The 12,500-nt window shown below is 40.3% G+C and overlaps 1 protein-coding gene across 1 annotated transcript in view; it reads left to right on the top strand.

The window, feature by feature from the left end:
• Positions 1-3,262: 3,262 nt before the first annotated feature.
• The window catches only part of LOC115218766 (endothelial zinc finger protein induced by tumor necrosis factor alpha-like), a 19,634-nt gene continuing 10,396 nt past the window's right edge, over positions 3,263-12,500 (top strand). Inside the window, exon 1 of the mRNA XM_036508797.1 lies at positions 3,263-3,681. The gene's annotated coding sequence lies outside the window, so the exon portion shown is untranslated. The remainder of the gene's footprint in view (positions 3,682-12,500) is intronic.

Raw genomic sequence — 12,500 nt, 5'->3', positions numbered from 1 at the left:
CACTGGTGGTGGTACTAGTAGTTGTAGGTGGAGAAGTTGCAGCAGCAGGATTGTTGTTTAGTGCCATGTTGTCCCTGATCAAACACCTATGCAACCTTCCCATGTTATTTGAGAGATGTATTCATCATCATTATCATCGTTTAACATCCGTTTTCCATGCTAGCATGGGTTGGACAGTTCGACTGGGATCTGGGAAGCCAGGGGGCTGCACCAGGCCCCAGTCTGATCTGGCAGTGTTTCTACAGCTGGATGCCCTTCCTAACGCCCACCACTCCGTGAGTGTAGTGGGTGCTTTTTATGTGCCAGGCGAGGCCGGCAACAGCCACGATCGGATTGGTGCATTTTACGTGCCACCGGCACGGATGCCAGTCAAGGCAGCGCTGGCTTCGGCCATGTTCAGATGGTGCTTTTTATGTGTCACCGGCACAGGGATCACAAATACAATTTCCATTGATTTTTGATGTTGATGTACTTGACTCAATAGGTCTCCTCAAGCACAGGATCGAAACGGTGTTTCTTTACTTGCCACCTGCATGGGAGTCAGTCCAGCAGCACTGGCAACTGTCGGGTGCCAGTCATAGGATTGGTTCAATTTCGATTCCGATTTCACTTGCCCCAACAGGTCTTCACAAGCAGAGTTTAGTGTCTAATGTATTGTATGTCATTCTCTAAGACAAGCTGAGAAAAATTTGGCTGCTATTTCTAACATGTTGAGTGACCATGTACTGACTACCTTGTTATACTTTCAGTATATATTGACTGGTAAAGGCATGTGGCTAAGTGGTTAGGATATTCAGCTCATAATTGTAAGGTTGTGAGTTCAATTCCCAGTGGTACATTGTGTCCTTGAGCAAGACACTTTATTTCCTGTTGTTCCAGTTCACTTAGCTAGCAAAAATGAGTAGTACCTGTTTTCAAAGGGCCAGCCTTGTCACACTGAATCTCCCTGAAAATTACATTAAGGATACACATGTCTGTGGAGTGCTCAGCCACTTGCACATTAATTTCACAAGCAGGCTGTTCCATTGCCATTTTTACTGAATATATTGATTGAATAAAGATTGTTAAAGCAGCAGCAGTAGAAGCAACATTCGCACAACAGTCTGATCCTAATCTTGGTTATGCATCTGAGAAAATCCTAGCCTTGGACTTTCTGTATAAAATGTGACAAGGAATCATTGGGCATACATTGTTCATTTGCTTCTGATTGAGTTACCAGAACTTGGAATTTATATGAACAAAATTTTTGCATACCACTTAAGAATCAAAATATTAATTTCAAATTTTGGTGCAAGGCCAGCAATTTTGAGGGAGGGAATAAGTTGATTATATTGACCCAAGTACTCAACTGGTACTTTATTTTATTGACCCCAAAGAATGAAAGGCAAAGTCAACCTCAGCGGAATTTGAACTCAAAATGAAAAGACAGACAAAATGCCACAAAACATTTTTGCCCAGCGTGCTAACAATTCTGCCAGCCCACTGCCTTCCTTAAGAATCAAAATCTTCAAGCATACAATTGTACTTTGCAAATGGCATCATTTGGGGCAAAAATTTTCGGAGACATTGAGTTTACGATAATTTTTAAAGCACGAGGACAAATTTATCGCAAAATATTGGTATTCTCTCCAACCTTTACAAAATAAAGGGCCACAGTTTTTACACACACACACACACATATATATATACACACTCACGTATATTATTCTTAAACAAGAATTTTGTTGACAGTGACTTCAAAGTTTCAGCCAGCTAAGCCATTGTCAGTTTGTGATGCATTAGAGTTCGTCTTGCTTTTATGTAGCCTTTCGGTGAGCTGGTCAAAACTTTGAAGTCACTGTCATCAACATTCTTGTTTAAGAGTAATAAATTTGGTCTCTACAAAAGTATAGAGTAACCCATCAGATTAATGTAAATTTGTGTTTATTATAACTGAACATAAAAACAAACATAAATATATGCATGTGTGTATATATATATATATATATATATATATATGTCAAAAAGAAGTACAGTGTTTCAACAAGAGCTGCACATGCACAGTCTTTGAAGATATTTCAAGTGCTTCATATAAAGAATTTTTGTCAGATGCTTTTGGTGTGCTTTAAAATGTACTTTCAACTCTGGATTTTCAAGTTCCGTCAACACCGAAAAAAGATCAGATAGCACTTCCATTGATTTAAGGTTTCTTAGTGTATTACAGTAACAGTTATTATTGTTGCAAATGATCAGGGTATCTGAGATATTGTTTTGGAAGTGTTGTAACAGCAGTATAAAATTCTTCCATGAATCTCATTGTTCATATGATGTCTTACAGTATCCTTTGCTTTTTGTTTATGAAGATGTATACTACTTTGATGTACCATAAGATGGTGAGGATCACTTCATTTCCCCAAACTATATCACATATGGATATGGAATATATTATGCTTTGCAATTGATGATTGCAAATAATTTTTTTAACCATCTTTATTGCTATCAAGTTCTTTTTCACCAGACAGAATTTGGTAATTGGGTACAGCTGTTTGGACACTGCTGATTTAGCACAGCTGACTGGACATACAACCTGTTTTGGTGACGACGTTTTGGTAATAGAGGCAAACACTCATACACTACATACATGAGCAGAAATATACGCATACAAATAAAAAGAGTGAGAAAGAGAAATTATAATTTATTAATTGAACATTATTAACATAAACACTTTCCCTCTCCTCATACATTTAAAGAGAAATATGCTCAGACAAATAAACAGAGAATGAGAGAAACATTAAAACATCTGATGTCAAATAAAATCAGTGTCGAATAAGCGATGCCAAACAAGCAGTACCAAAATGGCTGTGCCAAAACATTACATGTCCTTCACCTGTATGTTTTTGATGCGCATGTTGAAATTTAGTCAGTTGTGCTATATGAATCAAATAGAATTACATTCAAAGAACTTATACACTTATAAGATGGCATTGACAATGATATTTTTAGGACAGCTCCCACAACTAGCTATACGCCCACACAGTTTTACCAGAAGTGTGTAATATATGTGTTAGAGAATATAGAATGTTTATTATTGCAATCTTTTCCTTACTCTGCAATATTAAATGGAATGAAATCCAAGTAAAGCTGCTTATAAGTTACAAGTTGAAATAAAGTACCTAAATGCCTGAGATTTTCATCTCAAGGTTTTCAAATTGATGGAACTCCTGAACTAAATCACAGATATTTCGACAAATACCACTTACTCTCTCCTCTCTCTTTCTCACTCACTCTCACTCTTTCTTCCCTAATTACTTTCACTATAAACCAGATTGTGTCTCCACTGCCACCCCTCCTATCCCACACTCCAACTTCCTTTTTGCACTAAGCTGCAATGTAAACATCATAAATTTGGTATCATTTCTATTTTTCATCAACGTCTCTTATTCCTTTACTCATCTTTGATAAAGGAATTACTCTGAACTGGTAGCTCCTCTTCCATTTCTTTTGTTGATGTGTTGATTTTTATTGTACACATTCTTTGATTGTAATTGTTTGACTTCATATACATTTTTTCACCATGTGTTTTACTTGTATAATCTCCATATAGGAAGCAGTTGAATGTGATAGCATTGAAATCAAACATTTACTTACGGAGACAGTGATTATATATCATCTGAGAAGATACAACTAGGTCCTATTATACAGGTAAACTGTGACTTAATTTAAATTCAAATCCTGTATATATGTGGATCTATGTTGTATTGAAACATGTATAGTGGTTATGAGACAGCTGTCAAATCACACTCCCTCTTCTTTTTGACTCTATTTTTTCTTTCCTTTTTATTTTCACACACAAGGAATGCCTAAGCCTAGAATTAGTAGTATACTGTAATACTGCTGGCTGTTTGGTAATTCTAAGATCTCTATTTTGTACTCTAATACATTCCTAATGGAATACATTTCAACTCAACTATATATATATATATATATATATATATATATAATATGTAGTATGTATGTATATATGTAAGCATATATAAATATGCACATATATATTATTATATATATATAATATATATATATATATATATATACATATCATATATATATATATATATATATTAATATATATAATATATGTAAGCACACCACATATATATATATATATATACATATATATATATATATATATATATATATATATATATATATATATATATAATATATATATTATATATATATCATATATATATATATATATATATATATATATATGCATATATATATATATATATATATATATATATATATTATATATGCATATATATATATATATATATGCATATATATATATATATATATATATATATATATATATATGTAAGCACATATATATATATATTCATATATATATATATATATATATATATATATATGTAAGCACATTATATATATATAGCCTATATATATATATATATATATATATGTAGCACATATATATAATATATATATATATATATATTATATATATGCATATATATATATATATATATATATATATATATATATATATATATATGTAATAGGCATATGATGAAGGCTGTTTTATTTGTTTTCACAATGTCGTGCGATGCAGCGAAATGATGTGCAATGTAACGGATACAGAACATGTAGAATCATGTCGGGGTCACCATTTGTAGTGAGCTGAAGTGACATGCCATATCATGTTGATATGATGCAGCTGACTACCAAATGTAGCGTGGAGATGTAACACCTGAAGGTTCTTGCATTGGAGTAACCAGTAAACATCGAAGAATCAACACCAAGAAGGAAGAAATATTATTTACATATATTTATTCATTTGCCCAACATGTAGTTAGAGATACAGCAGTAATTGTAGTGGCAGTGACAACAAGTTTGCTCACTGGTTGTTAGTTGGTAGTGTAGAAGTTGCTGTCTGCCAGCAGAGAGGGAAACAGTAAGGAATGCACAGTGCTGACTAGAAAGGAAGAGAAGATAAAGGTGGCATCGTCTTTTTTATGGCCAAAAGCTTGTTTTTGTATGTCAAGTGAGGGCAAAGGGAAAGTGCTGCTCTTGGTTATGGCTGATGCAAAAGAGGCTGTTGCTCCTTGGTTTGGCTGATACAAAAGGGAGAGAGATAGGAAATGCTCTCTGTTATATAGACTATAGTCAGTAATGTAGGTCAAACCCTAACCAAAGGACTGACCTCTCCTTGATCAGCATAGGTTCTTGGGGGTCAAGTGTTTCCCCATCAATCATCTGGATTTTCTTGCTTGTTTTAACAAGCCACAAGCAGGTGTATTTGGTTTCAAATCTCAGGAAGGGCTAAGTAAGAGTATATGTATGTATACTCCAAAAAGTTAACATTTCAATTTCCAAGCTGAGATTTGAAACTGAATCTAAGGATTCTTGCTCACTCAACCTACCACTGGCCAAACAAGCATGAAAGAAATTTCTTTGTTCTGTCAAAAAGTGATGGATGGATTTCCATTCAACCTCTGACCTGAGTTATGTCACTGAAGGTTGAACTGGACAGCAGAAGGCCTACATAAGTAAAAATTACTCCTATGGTATGTCTGTTCTAGCTAGGAAGACCATTATAAATACAGTTAGACAACTAGCAACAGGCAAGCAGTCAAGAGAGAAAGCCAAATGGCAGGCCATGAGGAAGCAGTGACCAGCAGAATACGGACAGAAAGACAACACGACACGACCAAATAACTAACGTGCACACAGACACAAAACATGCCTTGTACTACCTCATTACATTGACATGCTATTTCTCCTGTTGTTTCTTTTTACGTTGCCAACTCGAAACAGTTGGTAGCTTCATTGATGTTGTGAATCAAACTTTGTGTATCCAACACGTAAATGCAAATGTTGAGCAAATAAATTATTGAAACTACATTCTGATGCTTTCCTCGTTGTTTTACTTTGATGTCATTCAGCATGCTTATCTTCATCTACTGCATCAACAACACCTTTTGCTACACATCCCGCTACATACATGTGTGTGTGTGTGTGTATTTTCTGAGACCCCCTTAAGCCACGACACAGACCATGGGATTGCACCTAGAAAGTTACCCTCCCAGGCACAAGTCCGGGCAAGGTTGTTTATGGAAGACCAGCAGTCGCCCATGCATACCGGCCTCCTCTCTCCACGCCACCAGTGTTATCCAAAGGAAAAGCAAAGGCCAATACAGCTTGGCACCTGTGACGTCACAATTCATTTCTACAGCTGAGTGAACTGGAGCAACGTGAAATAAAGTGTCTTGCTCAAGAACACAACACGCAGCCCGGTCCGGGATTTGAGCTCACAACCTCACGATCCTAAGCTCGACACTCTAACCACTTAGCCATGCGCCTTAAGACAATTACAATGAATTCAGCTTTCAAACATCTACATTTTTTTTGTAGTCAATTACACAGCATTTTTGATTTAAATGTGTTTGAAGCATGTTTCTGTTGCATAGACATCTCACAATTGTGAGATGGCTATGTTTCAATCCAGTGAAGTGACCCAGGATTTACCCATCAGATAAATTACATTGGGAGTGCTTACCTTAAGTAATCCTAAGTGTTCCTTAACACTCAATGTGGTTTGCCATTACTGAGTGCTCGAATGGTATCTACCTGGATACTTTATCCCAATCTATATGTGTGTGGCTGAGTTGTAGGCAGTTTGCTTCTCAGCCACATGGTTCCAGATTCAGCCATACTGTGTGGTATCTTGGGCACATCTATTATAGCTTTGGATTGACCAAATCCTTGTAAGTGTATCTTGTTGTTGGAAACTGAAAGAAGCCTGTTGTGTATATGTGTGTGTTTGTCCCCTCCACCACCACTTGATAACTGGTGTTGGTGTGTTTACATCACTATAACTCAGCAGATGGACAAAAGAGACCAGTAGAATTAGTATCAGGCTTTGAAAGAAAAAGACACTGGGTCAATTTGTTTGATTAAATTTCTGAAGGTGGTGCCCCAGCATGGCTGCAGTATATTGACTGAAAAATGTAAAAAGATAAAAAAATCAAAATGTAGCTACAAGTGGATTGTTGGCGATATTTTTTCCTCCATCTTCTTTTCTCTTTCTTCTGTCTCCTGTTTCTGAAGAAGAGCTTTGCTTGAAATCTAAAACAACCTTTCTGTTTTTTAATACTTTGCATGTACCTTGTCCTTGTGTTGTTGTTTTTTTCTTTGTTTTTCTTTTTCGATTTTATATATATATGTATATATATAGATATATATAGTCAGTTTAGATGAGATGCAGTTTGGGTTCATGCCAGGAAAAAGCACCACTGATGCTATATTTCTGGTAAGACAGCTGCAGGAGAAATACCAAGCCAAAGATAAACCTCTGTACCTGTCTTTTGTTGAGATGGAGAAAGCCTTTGACAGGGTCCCCTGATCCCTTATCTGGTGGTCAATGAGGAAACTAAGGATAGATGAATGGTTAGTGAGAGCTGTGCAAGCCATGTACAGGGACACTGTCAGTAAGGTGAGGGTTGGCAACGAGTACGGTGATGAATTCTGGGTAGAGGTAGGGGATCCACCAAGGTTCAGTCCTCAGCTCCCTCCTATTTATCATAGTCCACCAGGCAATAACAGAAGAATTCAAGACAGGATGCTCCTGGGAGCTCCTCTATACTGACAACCTTACTCTAATTGCTGAGTCACTATCAGAACTAGAGGAGAAGTTTCAGGTGTGGAAACAAGGATTAGAATCGGAGGGCCTTAGAGTCAACATAGCTAAAATCAAAGTCCTAATAAGTAGGAAGGCAGACAAACCACAAATCTCTTCAGGTAGATGGCCCTGCTCAATCTGTAGAAAAGGCGTAGGTAGAAACTCTATAAGATATACCCAGTGTAAGCTATGGACACATAAAATGTGCAGCAATATCAAAGGGAGGTTAACTGGGAATATAGTTTTTGTATGTGGCAGATACTCAGGAGAAATAAACATTGAAAAATGTGCAGAGAACAACTTCCACCACATTCCAGGGAGAAAAAACTAGAAATAGTTGATAGCTCCCGTTACCTAGGTGAGAAAGTCAGTACCGGGGGAGGGTGCACTGAAAGTGTACCTGCTAGAATAAGAGTAGCCTGGGCAAAGCTCAGAGTGCTCTTACCTCTGCTGGTGACAATGGGCCTCTCGCTCAGAGTAAAAGGTAGACTGTATGACGCATGTGTACAAACAGCCATGCTACATGGCAGTGAAACATGGGCTGTGACTGCTGAGGACATGCAGAAGCTCACAAAGAATGAAGCCAGTATGCTCCGATGGATGTGTAATGTCAGTGTCCATACTCGACAGAGTGTAAGTACCTTGAGAGAAAAGCTGGACCTAAGAAGCATCAGATGTGGTGTGCAAGAGAGACGACTGCGCTGGTATGACCAAGTGGCGAGAATGGATGAGAATAGCTGTGTGAAAAAGTGCCACACCCTAGCAGTTGCGGGAACCTTTGGAAGAGGTAGACCCTGGAAGACTTGGGATGAGGTAGTGAATCACGACCTTCGAGCATTAGGCCTCACTGAGGCAATGACTAGTGACCAAGAACTTTGGAAATTTGCAGTGCATGAGAAGACCCAGCAAGCCAAGTGAAACCATAACCCTTGGCCTATGCCAGGGGTGTAACCAGTCCACTTATGTGTATCTTTCCTTCATTGGACACTAAACTCTGCTTGTGAAGACCTGTTGAGGCAAGTGAAATCGAAATCAAATCAAATTCACAAATTCAATGACTGGCACCCATGCCAGTGGAGTGCTAAGAGCACCATCTGAGCATGATCGCTGCCAGAGCAGCTGACTGGCTTCTGTGTTGGTGGCACATAAAAAGCACCATTCAAACGTGATCATTACAAGCATCACCTCATTAGCACTTGTGCCGGTGACACATGAAAAACCTTCGAGCGAGGTCGTTGCCAGTTCCACTGGACTGGCTCCTGTGCAGGTGGCACGTAAAAAACACCACTTGAGCATGGCCATTGCTAGTACCGCCTGACTGGCTCTTGTGCCAGTGGCACATAAAAGCATCCACTACACTCTCGGAGTGGTTGGCGTTAGGAAGGGCATCCAGCTGTAGAAACTCTGCCAGATCAGATTGGAGCCAGGTGCAGCCATCTGGTTCGCGAGTCCTCAGTCAAATCGTCCAACCCATGCTAGCATGGAAAGCGGACGTTAAACGATGATGATGATGATATCATCATCATCATCATCATCATCGTTTAGCATCCGCTTTCCATGCTAGCATGGGTTGGACGGATGGTGCTTTTTATGTGCCACCGGGGCCAGGCGATACTGGCAATGGCCACGAACGGATGGTGCTTTTTACGTGCCACCAGCACGAGGCCAGTCAGGGCACTGCTGGCAACGGCCACGAACAGATGGTGCTTTTTACGTGCCACCGGCACGAGGCCAGTCGGGGAGGCGCTGGCAACGGCCACGTTCGGATGGTTCTCTTACGTGCCACCGGTACTGGTAACTCAGCTGCAATTTCCATTGATCGATTTCGATTCTGATTTCTCACTTGCCTCAACAGGTCTTCACAAGTAGAGTTTTGTGTCCCAAGAAGGGAAGGTATGCATAAGTGAACTGGCTACATCCCGTGTAGAAGGCCTTAGGTTATGGTCTCACTTGTCCTACCGGGTCTTCTCACGCACAGCATACTTCCAGAGGTCTCGGTCTCTAGTCATTTCCTCAGTGAGACCTAAAGTTCGAAGGTCGTGCTTCACCACCTCGTCCCAGGTTTTCCTGGGTCTGCCTCTTCCACAGGTTCCCTCAACCGCTAGGGTGTGGAACTTTTTCACACAACTATCTTCATCCATTCTCGCCACATGTCCATACCAGTGCAAACGTCTCTCTTGCACACCACATCTGATGCTTCTTAGGTCCAGCTTTTCTCTCAAGGTACTTACACTCTGTCGAGTATGAACACTGATGTTACACATCCATCGGAGCATACTGGCTTCATTCTTTGTGAGCTTCTGCATGTCCTCAGCAGTCACAGCCCATGTTTCACTGCCATGTAGCATGGCTGTTTGTACACATGCGTCATACAGTCTACCTTTTACTCTGAGCGAGAGGCCCATTGTCACCAGCAGAGGTAAGAGCTCTCTGAACTTTGCCCAAGCTATTCTTAATCTAGCAGTTACACTTTCAGCACACCCACCCCCGCTGCTGACTTGGTCACCTAGGTAACGGAAGCTATCAACTATTTCTAGTTTTTCTCCCTGGAAAGTGACAGAAGTTGGTCTCAGAGCATTTTCAGTGTTTATTGTTCCTGAGCATCTGCCACATACAAAAACTATCTTCCTAGTTAGCCTTCCTTTGACATTGCTGCACCTCTTATGTGTCCATAGCTTTCACTTGGTGCATCTTATAGAGTTTCTACCTACACCTTTTCTACAGATCGAGCAGGGCCATCTACCTGAAGGCGTTTGTGATTTGTCTACCTTCCTACTTATTAGGACTTTGGTTTTAGCTAGATTGACTCTAAGGCCCTCCGATTCTAATCCTTGCTTCCACACCTGAAATTTCTCCTCCAGTTCTGATAGTGACTCAGCAATTAGAGCAAGGTCATCAGCAGATAGGAGCTCCCAGGGGCATCCTGTCTTGAATTCCTCCATTATTGCCTGGAGGACTATGATAAATAGGAGGAGGCTGAGGACTGATCCTTGGTGGACCCCTACCTCTACCTTGAATTCTTCACTGTACTCGTTGCCAACCCTCACCTTACTAGCAGCGTCCCTGTACATGGCTCGCACAGCTCTCACTAACCATTCATCTATCCTTAGTTTCCTCATTGACCACCAGATAAGGGATCGGTGGATCCTGTCGAAGGCTTTCTCCATGTCAACAAAAGCCAGGTACAGGGGCTTATCTTTGGCTAGGTATTTCTCCTGCAGCTGCCTTACCAGGAATATAGCATCAGTGGTGCTTTTTCCTGGCACGAACCCAAACTGCATCTCATCTAAACTAACTCTCTCTCTAATTAGTTGGGCTATGACCCTCTCTGTAATCTTCATTACCTGATCCAACAGCTTGATACCTCTGTAATTATTTGTATCTAGGGCGTCACCTTTACCTTTGTAGCAGTTGACTATTATGCTGCTACACCAGTCATTGGGTATGACTCCTTCGTGTATCACCTGATTAACTATTCGTGTGACTAGGCTATAACCGACACTACCAGATATTTTGAGCATCTCTGCAGTGATTCCTGATGGGCCTGGGGCTTTCCCTGTCTTCATGCTTCTAATTGCCTTAACTACCAAGGAACTGTCAACTCGGATAGCTGGTCCCTCTGTTGGGTCAACATTCGGCAGACTCTCTTTATCCCATTCATTTTCTTTATTCAGCAACCTTTCATAGTGGCGTCTCCAAACCTCTCTCTTTACATCCTCATTTAGCGCAAGTGAACCATCTTCCATGCAAACACACTTCTCTCCTACCACATCGCAATTCTCTCTCACACACTGTCGGCACAGAACATTGGCAAATTTTTTCTTATCTGCTTCCCCTCTGGCTAGATAGACCTGTCTCCTAGCTTCCCTTTTGGCTGTCTGATACAATTCCCTGCTATCACCATTCTTCCAGTCCTTTCAAGTCTGTCTCTTTTCTCTAATAGCCCTGTCTACAACACTGTTCCACCACCACGTTACCTTGGGATGAGAGGGGACTTTGCACCAGCCACAGATCTGGTCAGTGGCTCTCAGCAGGTTGTCCCTTAGAAACGTCCAGTTGCCTTCTACTCCATGTGATACTCTATCCCCTTCTACTTCGTCAAAGGCTTCAAGTAGCATGTTCCTAAATCTCTGTCCATTCGCAGGATCTTTAAGCTTCCAGATCCTTCTTCTCCATGTTGGTCGTCTTCTGGTTGTCCTCCTAGTCCTGATCCTAAAGTCACTAACTACCAGTCTATGTTGTGGGGTACATTCTTCGCCTGGGAAGGTTTTGGCATTTGTAAGCAGCCATCTCTCCCTTTGCCTGGCAAGGATGTAGTCAATTTGGCTGGTATGTTGGCCCGATCGGTAGGTGACTAGATAGCTGGTAGGTTTCCTGAATTTAGTGTTGCAAATCATAAGATTATTTGCATCACAGAACTCCAGCAGCCTGGTTCCCTCCTCGTTGCGGGAACTATAGCCATAGCCTCCATGTACACCATGGAAGCCCCCAGCATGTCGTCCAACGTGACCATTGAAGTCACCAGCCACAAAGAGAAGGTCTCTGTTGTTCGTCAACGAGGTAGTCTGCAGTAGAGTGTCATAGAATTGGTCTTTCTGTCCATCGGGTAGCCCCGACTGAGGAGCATAGGCCGATATAATGGTTGCTAAACTATGATGAAGCACTAATCTAATCTTAAGTATTCTGTCACATACTCTGATTACCTCAATTACTTTATCTACCCATTTCTCAGTGATAAGTATACCCACGACCCATTTCTCAGCGATAAGTATACCCACGTATATATATATATATATATATATATATATTCGCAGGAGTG

The sequence above is a fragment of the Octopus sinensis genome, linkage group LG14, assembly GCF_006345805.1.
Source record: "Octopus sinensis linkage group LG14, ASM634580v1, whole genome shotgun sequence".
Taxonomy (NCBI): Eukaryota; Metazoa; Mollusca; class Cephalopoda; order Octopoda; family Octopodidae; genus Octopus; species Octopus sinensis.
Note: the sequence above shows the minus strand (reverse complement) of the source record. Positions and strands in the feature narration are given on the sequence as shown.